The sequence below is a fragment of the Bos grunniens genome, chromosome 7, assembly GCF_055505025.1.
Source record: "Bos grunniens cultivar Pamir isolate PY7600 chromosome 7, Bosgru_T2T1.0, whole genome shotgun sequence".
Taxonomy (NCBI): Eukaryota; Metazoa; Chordata; class Mammalia; order Artiodactyla; family Bovidae; genus Bos; species Bos grunniens.
Genome location: NC_141171.1, coordinates 50,816,097 through 50,827,369, shown reverse-complemented (window position 1 = coordinate 50,827,369; position 11,273 = coordinate 50,816,097). Strand labels below are relative to the sequence as shown.

Sequence of the window (11,273 nt, the reverse complement as noted above, 5' to 3'; positions counted from 1 at the left end):
CTGTGTTCCAAGCACATGTTGGTCCTATGTCCTCATTCAGGTCCGATCTGCCTTTCCAAAGAGGAAGGTGGGCTTCCCCACCCTCAAAGATCTCTCCAATTTGAGTATCCTATTCCTATCCTATTCCTGTCCCCAGAAGGCCCCACACCAACACTCCCTGGGTAGGGAGGAGGTACTAAGTTACCTGGCCTATTTCCCACCATCACAGGATCTGATGTACGACAAAGAACCATGGCTGGACATGGGCCTAGGGTGGGGGTAAGCCCTCAAGCACTAACTAAGCCAGTGCCCACTGGGCATCTGGAACTGTTGGAACTGTGACAGGACCAATACTTTCCAAGGGTGAAAAAGGACCAAAGTGTAGGGCTTGTGGTGGGGAGACTCACAGATGAAACCACCCCCTGGGTGGACTGACTCCTAACCCATACACACTCTTCCCTGTTTAAGACTTGGTGAAGTCCTGAAGGACCAGACTCGGGGAATCAGCAACAGCTCAGCCAGAGTCTCTGCCCCCCAAAACTAGTATCTGAACCTCAGACTTGAGTTCTAGTTCTAATAGTGATAACAATGATAATAAAGGCTCACATTTATCACACCTGGACCTATGCTCACACTTTCAATGCACTGTCTCACTGAGGTCACACACTGTTTCAGTGAGGTTAGGGACTATTACTGTTATCCCCATTTTACAATAGAGGAAAACGTGGCACAGTTTAGCTCAACATGCAGCTGATTCACAGCAAAGTCAAGAGAGCTTGAGTCAAGAGTTACACTTTAACCATAGAACCCTTACTTCACAGAATGACCCTAGACGGTCCCTTCTCCTCTCTCCATCTCCCAGTCTATGCAGTGGGGCTGCTAATGGCCATGGCCACCTAGCTCTGTGGGACTCCCAGCTCTGACTCCTTGGGTGAGGGGATCATGCCTCAGAGTGGGAGCCAGGGCCTCCCCCTAGGGTCTTGTGAAGCATGCAGATGACAGGACAACCAAAACCCACTGAATCAGACTCTCAACATACTGCAACCCCTCCCTTCCCACATCTGCAAGCTTACAAGGCCAAATCATGCACCAAGGTTTGAGAATTTCTGGGGTGGTGGGATCCTTTGACAGGAAGGAAAGTAGTGGAAAGCTCCGCCAACTCAAGCCCTGCTAGAAGGACTTCAAGTCACAAGGCTGAGGATGCTCTGGGGTCTGGCTTACCATTCCTTCCTCATCCAAAGGACAATTCCTCATCTAATGGGGAGATCAGTAAATTCTAGAGGTGTTACCTATTATGGGGGTGGGGAGAAGGAAGAAGTGGGTTCTACCCCTTAATCAGCTCTCCTTGCCATCCCTGAGATGGACAGGCACAAGGGTCTGAATAGATGCCTCCTCCCCAAAAAAGAAAAAAAACTTGAGCGAGCTGGGACCAACCAGCATAGCTGAGGGAGGGGGAGCCTGGGGGTACTGGAGTGGCAGGCAGTAAGGTGGGAAGCCGCACATACAAAAGCTGACCCCAGCCAGGCCTACTGGCCAGCCAGCTCATCCCCACCCCCCTGCGGCAGGCAGCTTGGCAGAGCTGAGCGCCAGCTTCTCCATCCAAACCCGAGTTCCCACCGAGCGTGCTTAATGCAGCGGCAGTGACATTTCTGCCGTCAGAGGCAAAAACAGGAACTCGGCCATTTTCTTGAAGGGCGCCCACAGTGCAGGCGGGAGATGAAAGAGGGTGGGGTTTCAACTCCTGCATCCACCGTCCTAACCACCCACTCTTGCCTCTGCCCAGTGCTCCAGCCAGGTCATAAAACTTGGGTCTCCAGACAGACTAGGAAGCTGCTACAGGACTCTGACCCTCTTGTAAAACTGGGGAAACTGAGGCCGTAATACTGACGCTAGCTGTTCTGGAAAAGGTAAAAGGAGGGATGGAGAAAAGCCCCGAGAAGAATGCCTTAAAGAATGTTCAGGTGGGAGCACCAGTCTGAGGAGCCAAAGGGCTGAAGCCAGCAGGCCCCAATGACCAGCCTCAAAAGAGCCCACACACCTGGGCCCCCAACACTAGCGCGCCCTCATGAGGGCGCTCGCGGCATCTTTAATCCTCCAAGCAATGAGAGGGTTAAGCTTCCTCGCGTTACTTGCCGCAGTAAGTGGAAAGGAAAGAAGTGTCAACTCTGTTCTCACCACAGCGGGGCTGTCGGATGGCACCTCCCCCCGCCCCGCGCACCCGGCCCGGCCGGCTCCCCCGCCCTCCTCTCGGAGCGCGCGCACACACCTCCCACCGCTTTGCCCAAATTATTTTCGATCCCGGGAGACTCCGGATGCCAGACGCGCTCCGCAGCGGCGGCGGCGGCCGCGCCTGATTCATTGCGCCAAAGCTGCAGATGCGACCTCCCGCCTGCGCCCTGTGCCCCGGCCCGCGCCGGGCTGCGTGCGCGCCTGGAGAGATTCGGGGGGGCGGCAATTTGTAGGCTGTCCCCCCTCAAGAGGCAAGCTCCGGCCCCCCGGGGCCAGGTCCCCAGTCCCCAGCTCCCCGGGCTGCACTAATTAGCTTCCTCGGGGGGCGCCACGCGGCATGAGGGGCGGCAATTTCCCGGCTAGGCTGCGGGGGAAGCGCTCCCACCGCCTGGGAAGGTGAAATGGGAAACTCGATTCAAAGAGAGCTTCCCCCCGCCCCCCCCCTCGCCTAGCGCGGTAGAAAACGGGTTTGAAATTCCTCCTCTCTTTTTTTTTTTTTTATTTATAGTGCACCGTCTCCATGGAAACCGCGGAGGAGGTCACGGTAGCTGGGCCCCCTCGCGTCACCCCGAGCCTCGCCGGCTGCAGGCGCCGGGATTGCGGCCTCCCAGGCGCCTCGGCCCGCGTGGACTCTACTCTGAGTTCCCCGCCCCCGCTCCACTCAGCCCGCGGCTCAGACCATATGACTCTGCCGGGTCCTAACCGGGAAGGGCGCACCTGGGCACCAGTGCGCTAGGCTATGCCTCTGTCCCCAGGCTTTGGCACGAGGGAGTGCGCCAAGATACACGTGCCCAGCTCCAAGACTAGAACACGTGCAGCGAGACGCCACCAAGGGGCTCACGGAACTAGTGAATGCCCTGTGCGATCGACCTATATAGGTGCACCACTCCAGACCTCTTGCTAAAACAAGACCACCCGTAAAGAACCTGGAGTCCCGCCTAGGTATCTTGCTAGCTGTGTGACTTCGGGCAAGTCGCAACCTCTCTGCGTCTCACCTTGCTCATCAGCAAAATGGAATTGTCGCGTGGCTTGAGAAAAAGTACGTTAAACGTTTAACACTATGTTTGGCACGTGGTTCTGAAAAATGGTAGCTGTCACTAGGGTTATTTTTTACAGACTGCAAAAGCCGAGGCCCAAAAAGCGTGGCTCAAGGGCGCGGTCAGCCCAAAGGCCGAGTTACACCTTGGGAGCTTCCCAGCATCTTAGCCTAGTCTCAGGCCGGAGGTTGAGGGGACATGTGCCTGCTTTGCTGAGCCTGGGCCTGCCTGGGGCGCGACGGGCGGGACCTCCTAGCCAGCCACATCCGCACCCGGAACCCTGGAGACGGGACTCCCCGCAGTGCGCGCCCCACCCCCCTCCTGCCCCAGCACTATTAGCAACGGGCCTGCCTGCCCTCCCTCCCTCCCAGGGCTGAGGCCGCACCTGCCCCACCGGATGGCCGCCCCGGGGCCAGGCCGTGCCCCCCACCGCGCACACTTCCTCCCGGACCCCCAGCGCCCCGCTGAGCACGCAGGGAGGAGGGGACCCGGCCGCCCCCGCCCAGCCAGCTTCCCACAGCCCGAGCAGCCCGGAGCCGAGGAGGCAGGAAGTCTCAGAGCCGGGGCGTGGAGGCGGGGTAGGGGCAGGAAGTTGGGGGTGACTCTCCCAGAGACCCTAGACAGGCCCCGGCGTGGGAGCGGGATGGGCGGGCGCGTAGGGATTAAGGGCGCGCCCCCACCCCCGCCTCTGTAGCCTTAGACCACGTGATCCCGGCCGGAGCGCCCCGCTGAGTGAGGGCGAAGGCCGCTACCTCTGGCGACCCCCAGCAGCGCGCACTAGGAGGGAGGGGCAGCCTTTGTCTACTTTGCCGCAGAAGCAGCCCCCCACAACCCCTCCCCTACGCGCCCGGCCGGGCCCTGCACAGCCCGGGTTTTCCATCCGGCCCGGCTCGGCTCGGCAGCTGTCAGGGGACCGAGCTGACCTTCGCAAGCAGGGAGTTTCAATTAGCCGCAGATCAGATAAGCGGGCGGGCCCGTCTCTCCGGGCACCGCGGGGGCGCAGCCCCGCCCCCGCCACGCCGCGCCAAACGCGCTCCAGATGGGAACAAAGATGGGGACGCAGCTCCACCTGCCTCCCCGGGGAGGGGGGAACTGGAGGCCCCGCCGAGAGGAGCTTCCCAACGGAGGAAGGGGTTGCGCACCCTCCCCAGCCCGTCTAGGCTCTCATTCGGGGCTGGGGTCTAGTCAAAACGATCCTTGCAACTCTCCTTGCCTCCTGCACAGCGGAGAGGTGCCTGCCACGCTGACCTCATCTCCAGGCGGGCATCGAGCCCTCCCACCCCCGGAGGAACGCTTTTGCCATCTCTGATCTCATCCGGAGCTCTCCCTGGGAGGCAGAGAGGAGACAAGAGCCCAACAGAGAAAGGAACCTGAGGTAGAGAAGGGCTGGACTTCTTGATCCAGATCACACCAACCACAACATTCTTTCAGATGTTTATCTAGTGCGTACTAAGTACCAGGCGCAGTTTAGACCATGGGGACATCAGCCTCTTAGAGCTTACATTCTCATTCAGGGAGACAGACCATAATCAAGTAAACAAATAGTTGAAAAGAATCATTTCGGAGATTCTAAAGAGCCATAAGATACTAAAACAGGCCATGTGAGACTGGATTTCAGGGAGGTGACGTGTTATGGTAGTCAGGGAGGGCCTCTCTGAGGAGGTGACATCTGAACTGAAGCCTGAAAGACCAGAAGGAACCAGTCAAGCAAAGGAGAGGGTGTGGAGCATGCCACTGTGGACGTGACTTTTGGTTCAAAGGGGAAGCAGACAGGACAGGGCTTTGCAGACCAGGTGTGGCATCAGGGTTTATGAAAAGTGCAGTGGGAGCCTTTGGTGGGTTCTAAGCTGGGAGTGACATGGTCTGACTTACATTTTTAAAGATCCCTCTGGCTACTGTATAGATCAGAGGAAGGCAGAGGGATAAGAGAGACCAGAGAGGAGCAGGGAGGATGGGGCTGGAGGGGAGGAATGGGGAGGGGGGATGGCTCTCTGCTGTAGTGATATATTTTGACTGATGAAGTGGATTGAGGTGAAGCAACAACAGAAGCCTGGTGAGAAAGAGGCAGGCCTTGAACCTACATCAGCCTTTGGGAGGGAGCATGGAGGGGCTGCCCAGAGGTGAAGGGTAAAGCTATGGAGCAAGAATGCCAGGGTTCAAATGCTGGTACAGATATTTTCCAGCTGAGTGACCTTGAGCAGTGTCTCTATCAATATCACCAAGCATTTAAAAAAGAATAGCAGATTGTCATTGTAAGGTTTGAATATGATAACATCTGAAAAGTGTTTATCACAAAGCCTGGTAAATAGGTGCTCAATAAATTTGGGCTATTTTTATGAGCCTTTACTTCCCCCACACCCACACCCCACACCACCACCACTACCACCTGCCTCTTTGTATCAGGACCATCCCCTGGCATTCCTACCCCATCTCTGGCCTTGCTTTCTTTTGTTGAGAGTAGAAACTCCTGCTCTTATTCCCCCCACCCTACCTTTATTTAGAAGGAAGTTGGGTGGGGAATTAATTGGAAAAGGACTAACCCAGTCGTTGTTCACTAAACTGACTGCTGGGATCCCTCATCTAGGACCCCAGTTTACTAATCCAGGTAACCCTACAAGCCCCTCGGTGGTCTCCATATGGGCCTGCCCTCCATGCCTGCCAGTAGAGTTGAGAGCATTCAGTTATCATTCATTCAATCAGATGAGTGCCCCTCTGGGCAAGGCTGAGTTGGGGACAGAGAAAAGCAAACCCAGGCCCTGCCCTCAGGCAGATGCTGGGCTGACTCCACTGTGGTTAGTTAGGGAATGTTGTGCTCTAGAAGCTTAGAGCAGGACCAGAGAGGGTGGTGGAGGGGGCTCTGTTGGGAAAGCAGTTAGTACAGTCAGAACTCCCATTTATGGAGCCTTTACCCAGAGCTAGTCACTGTACATGCAGGCATGTCATTGAGTCCTTACAACCACCCAATGAGGTCCATACTATTACTAGCCTTAATTTATGAGCAAATAAACAGAAACTTCCAGAGGTGAAGTGCCTTGCCCAAGATTACACAGCAATTAAGTCGTGGAGCTGAGAATCAAACTCAGGTCTGGCTGAGGTCAGAACAGGAGAATTTAAACATTCTACTGTCTGGTCTCAGATTCTATTAAATGCAAGGATATCTCTGAAAGGCCTTCAGTCAAATTCCTGTGGTCATGGCTTTTGCCCTTACTTCACTCAACTTCCCTGTGCCCGAGTCTTTATCTAAACCCTCAGGAACCCAGCCTGGTGCCACTTCCTCTTGACAAAGCAGTGTTGATGCCTGCCCTTACCACCACTCCCCTTGGGTTCTTGGGCCCCTATATCCCATTTCAGAGCCTGTCAGTGCTGCTGACTGGAAAAAGAAAAGTTCTAGTTTGCATAATATTTGCATCTGCTTTGCATGCTATTCTTATAACATCAAAATACACAAAAGCCTGGTCCTGGTACCCTGTCCCCCTGTCCCCCCTGTTCTTGAAATACTCCCCCATCACAACCTGCTGACCAGAACAAGGGGGTGAGGGTTTTGGGGAGTACTCATTTAGGGTCCACCTAACCGTATCTATTTGCAACACTGAGTGGACAGAGATGGGAAGAGTTCTGTCTACCCTCATCCTTCCCTCCCCTACATCCCTTCCTGGCGGAATTCTGGGTCAGGGCAGGGGAACCAGGGGCAGAAGGCAATGTTTGTGCAGAAGCGACACACGCACACAGACACACTCACAAGGCAGTGCGGCAGGAAACATCTGGGGTCTAGGTGCTCAGCACCCTGTGACAGAGGATGAGGAGAAGGGAAAAGAGGGGGTCCTGCTGCTGTGGCGACGGCTGGGCATCCTCACGCCCCCACCTCTCTTCTCACAGGGCCAGTCTGCCTCCCCCACAGCCAGCCTCACACCTACAAACCCCTCTACTCTGGCTGCCTGGGCTGGAGGGACATGGGGAGATGGACAGGAAGAAATAGAGACACCAGTGATGGGATGGTAGCAAGGAATGGAAAGAAGGAAACTGTGGCTCTGCGATCCTGGGAAAAGAGAGGGAGAGTCTGTGCCCAGCCTGGCTTCAGCCTGGGCTCTTAACACATCAGGAACTCTTAAGAGACCCGGTGCGGGGGCATAGGAGGAGAGCTGCTGTGATTGGCCGATGAGGTGTGACCCACATGAGTTAACAGAGGACGATAACCTGTCCTGATTGGACTCAGACATAACTGTAATGAGTGTCTAGGGGTCTGAAGGGCCATGAGGTGTCAACAGTTGAGAACTGTGATTTGCAGAGTCATCTTGGCAGTCCACACATGCCCCTTCCCCTACTCTGGGTTGAGATTTTAGGGTTGGAGGCACACGGAAGCTCAACAGGAACCAGAGAGACAGGAACTCAGAATGGTGGGCTCACATGAGGTCCTTGGAGGGCTGGGAGACGGATACTGACTGAGGGGTGACACAGGCACCTTGACAGGCCATAGAAGACGTGAAAGGTGGGTGCACACTGAAGGAAGAGGCTGCCACCCTGGCTTACAGTTCACATCTTAACCTGCCCTGGGATACACAAAGTGCTAGGCCTGTAAGGCCCCCAGTGCACCATCATTTCCATACACTCACCTCCCAGCACAGTATGTTGGGATCTGCCTCTGTGATGGACTGAATGTGTCCCCCTCAAATTCATATGTTGAAAACCTAACCCCCAATATAGTAGTATAAGGAGGTAGAAGCTTTGGGGGCAATTAGGTCACAAGGGTGGAATTTTCATCAATGGGATTAGTGTCCTTATGAAAGGGAGCCCAGAGAGATCCCTTGCCCCTTCCACCATGTGATGACACAGTGAGAAGATGATGTCTTTGAACTAGGAAGCATGTCTTCACTGAACACCCAATTTGCCAGCACCTTGGTCTGGAACTTTCCAGTCTCCGGAATTGTAATAGATGTTTATTGTTTAAGCCACCCAGTCTATGGTATTTTTGTTACAGCAGCCCAAGTGGACTCAGCCCCCATTCCCAGGAGAGGCTCCAGCTGAGTTCCCAGAGGATGCTTCCACCCCGTGTGGCCTCTCCCGAGCCCTGGCCTCTCACTGTGCATGTGCCTGTCACTAGCCTATGCTCAGCTGAGACCTTCACAGTCATCCCCACAGCCCTTACACTTCTGGTATCACACAACCCTGGGCGTAACTTCCGCTACCATAACTTGCAGTCACACAATCTCCTTGGGCCTCAGTTTTCTCATCTCATGCCAACTTTCAAAGATTCTTATAAGAATTAAGTTGGGTGAAGTCCTTAACAGAAGACCTAAATTTCATTTATTTAATCATTTTCTCTTTGAGTGACTTCCATGTGCCAGGCATTGTTTTACATACTGGGATTTCAGCAGTAAATCACAGAGATAAGGTCCCCAGTTCTCAGGGGTTTCCATTCTAGAGAGGGAGAGTAATATAAACCACAAATATATGTTTCACATTATGACAAATGCTGTGAAAGTATAAATAGGATAATGTAATAGGGGACATAACAGGACCACTGGATGTAGCAGTGGGTGGTTTTCGATAAGATGGTCAGGGACTTTGTCTCTGAGGTGTCATCTGAGCTGAGACCTGAATAATGAGGAGTCAGTCATGCTAAAAGGCAGAGCACGGGTGTTCCAAGGAGCAGAAACAGCAAGTGCAAAGGCCCTGAGGCAGGAAAAGCTTGCCCTGTGGGGAGGCTGGTATGACTAGAGCACGGGGAACAGGTAGGGCAGAGACATGGGCATTGGGGGTCCTCGAAGACCTTGGAAGGAGTCTGTCTTGAATTCCAAGGGCCTTAGCAAATCACTGGAGGTTTTCAGCAGGCATGCACTAGGAATTGATTTACACAGTAATTGCTCAATAAAGGCTGGCTGTTGTCATTGTGAATAATAATAATAATATAAAGCCCAGAGAGGAATAGCAATATGCCCAAGGTCACAGAGTCCCCATCCCACAACCCCTTCTCCCTTTGATTGGCCTTCCTCCTCCCCTAGGGAGCCCTGTGGATCAGCCCCGGAGCCTGGCGGGAAGGAGGGGAGGGCAGCCTCCCTCCCCTCATTCCTGCTCCTTCCCTCCGGCCATTTCCCGTGCTCCCGGCGCCTGCGCCCCAATTAGCCAGCGAGGCTGACGGCCTCGGCTCCGAATGACAGACACCTCCTGTCACCCCCTGACGGGCGAGGAGATTAACTCTGAGCGGCACCGGCTCCCAGGGACAACAACAGGGAGGGGGAGGGGATGACCAAGCCTCCCCCCCACCAAGAGCCCCCTGTGCCTTGGAAGGAAGAGGGGCTGGAGAGGGCCCCAGCTTTCAGAGAAGAGCCTTAGCAAGCTGGGGAGGACTGCCCCAGTCTGCTGATTGGCTGCTCTAGCTGGGGCCTGCTGCCCCAACCTCCACCTTTAGCGCTCTGAGGGCAGGGACCTTGCCATGCCTGTGGGGGCTTCAACAGCTGAGCACTCAGTTCTGGGCACAGAGTGGGTGCCCAGTAAACATTTAATCACTGACTATGCTAAGTACATTTTTTTTTTTATGCAGACTCATTCAATCCTCAGGGCATCCCCATTTTAACGAATAGGAAACGAGGCTCAGCGGTGGAGGGACTGGATCACACAGATGGCCTAAGATTTGCACTGAGGCTGCCTGATGCCAAAGCTAGTGTCTAACCACTGTAGTATATCACTTCTCTCCCTAGGAGGAGACTCAGCTCCTGCCACTTAGGAATTTACAATCCACTTTGGGGCAATGAGACACAAGCCCTGGGAAAGGGAATTAACACAGCAGTTCTGGGTATAGATGCTGAGTGCCAGGCTGGGGACACAAGTTCCAGATAATGTTCCCAAAAGAGTGGAGCCAGGAGAGATGGGTACAGAATGGAAGTGAGTTTTTTAGAGGGAAAAAAAAGTGAGTTTTTTAGAGGAAAAAAAAAGTGAGTTTTTTAGAGGACCTCTAACACAGGCATGATTAGTCAGGAAAGGACAAGAGGAAGGTGTTCCAGGAAGACCACTGCACAGGCAAAGGCTTAAGGCAGAACTGGGTAAGGCATGCATTAACTGGTCAGGACAGAAGCCCAACACACACTGGTTTAAACAAAATTAGAACCTATTGGTTCATTTTGAGGATCAAGTATAAGAGTGTTTGGCTTCAAGAGCAAGGATCATTTTCCCATTTCTTGCTTCACTCATGGATAACTGTCCCCAAGGGGTAGCAGCCTCAAATTCCACAACATACTAGACAACCCCCACCCCATAATTCCAACCAAAGCCCTGGGATTTAATCTGATTGGCCAGACCCTGAACTAATCCAGGGATAGGTGGAGTCCCTCTAAAGCCTTAAGGGTGGAGGGGGAAGGTAAAGGAGGTCCCAGAGTGGGGAGGCATTTGGGGCCAGTCAACACCAAGGTTCCCCATTTCTAGGGCTAGATTCTGGGTCCTGAATGACTCCTCCATGGGCAGCCTGAGGACCTCCACTGTTCCCAAGTCCTACCTGGGTAGATGACATCCACCAATCCAGCTCTGGCCAGGTAAGAAGGAGCTCCAGGAAGCCTCTTGATCTAGGGCTGGAGGGGCCTTGAGACTTCCCCCTGTCCAAGCTTGCTCCTGGATGTCTCTTGGATGTCTCTCCATGGGCTTGCCTGATCTCTCCATCCATCCTTCACCCTTAGCCTGGCTGTTTCCACTAGAGTTTATTTCATTAGCACGGTCTTTAATTGCCTTTCACAAAGTCACCAGCTCTGACTGCCAAGAAGAGCAGTCTTGCAACAGAAAAGACTATGGCCAGGTTCCAGGAAGGACTTCTAGAGGGAGAGTGTTCCACCCTGTAGCAAGGGATAGACATGACTGTCAGAGTTAGGAAGCCAGAGAACAGGGAACAGCTGGGTCAGCCCCCCAGGTTAGAGTGATAGCTGTAATAGCTCATCTTAGAGCTAATGACTCTGGAGGTAACGAGCTCCTTTCACCAGGAAGAGAGAGGGAGGCACCGTACTTTTGGCAGGCATGCTCACGCTTGGGGTTTGGAGCACAGACTTG

General features: G+C 54.1%; 1 long non-coding RNA gene across 1 annotated transcript; it reads left to right on the top strand.

The window, feature by feature from the left end:
• The first annotated feature begins 2,133 nt into the window (after positions 1–2,133).
• LOC147369472 (uncharacterized) lies at positions 2,134–4,062 on the top strand. Its single transcript, XR_015167491.1, has 2 exons — positions 2,134–2,459; positions 2,717–4,062. It is a non-coding gene; the product is annotated as an uncharacterized LOC147369472 (long non-coding RNA).
• The last annotated feature ends 7,211 nt before the right edge of the window (positions 4,063–11,273 follow it).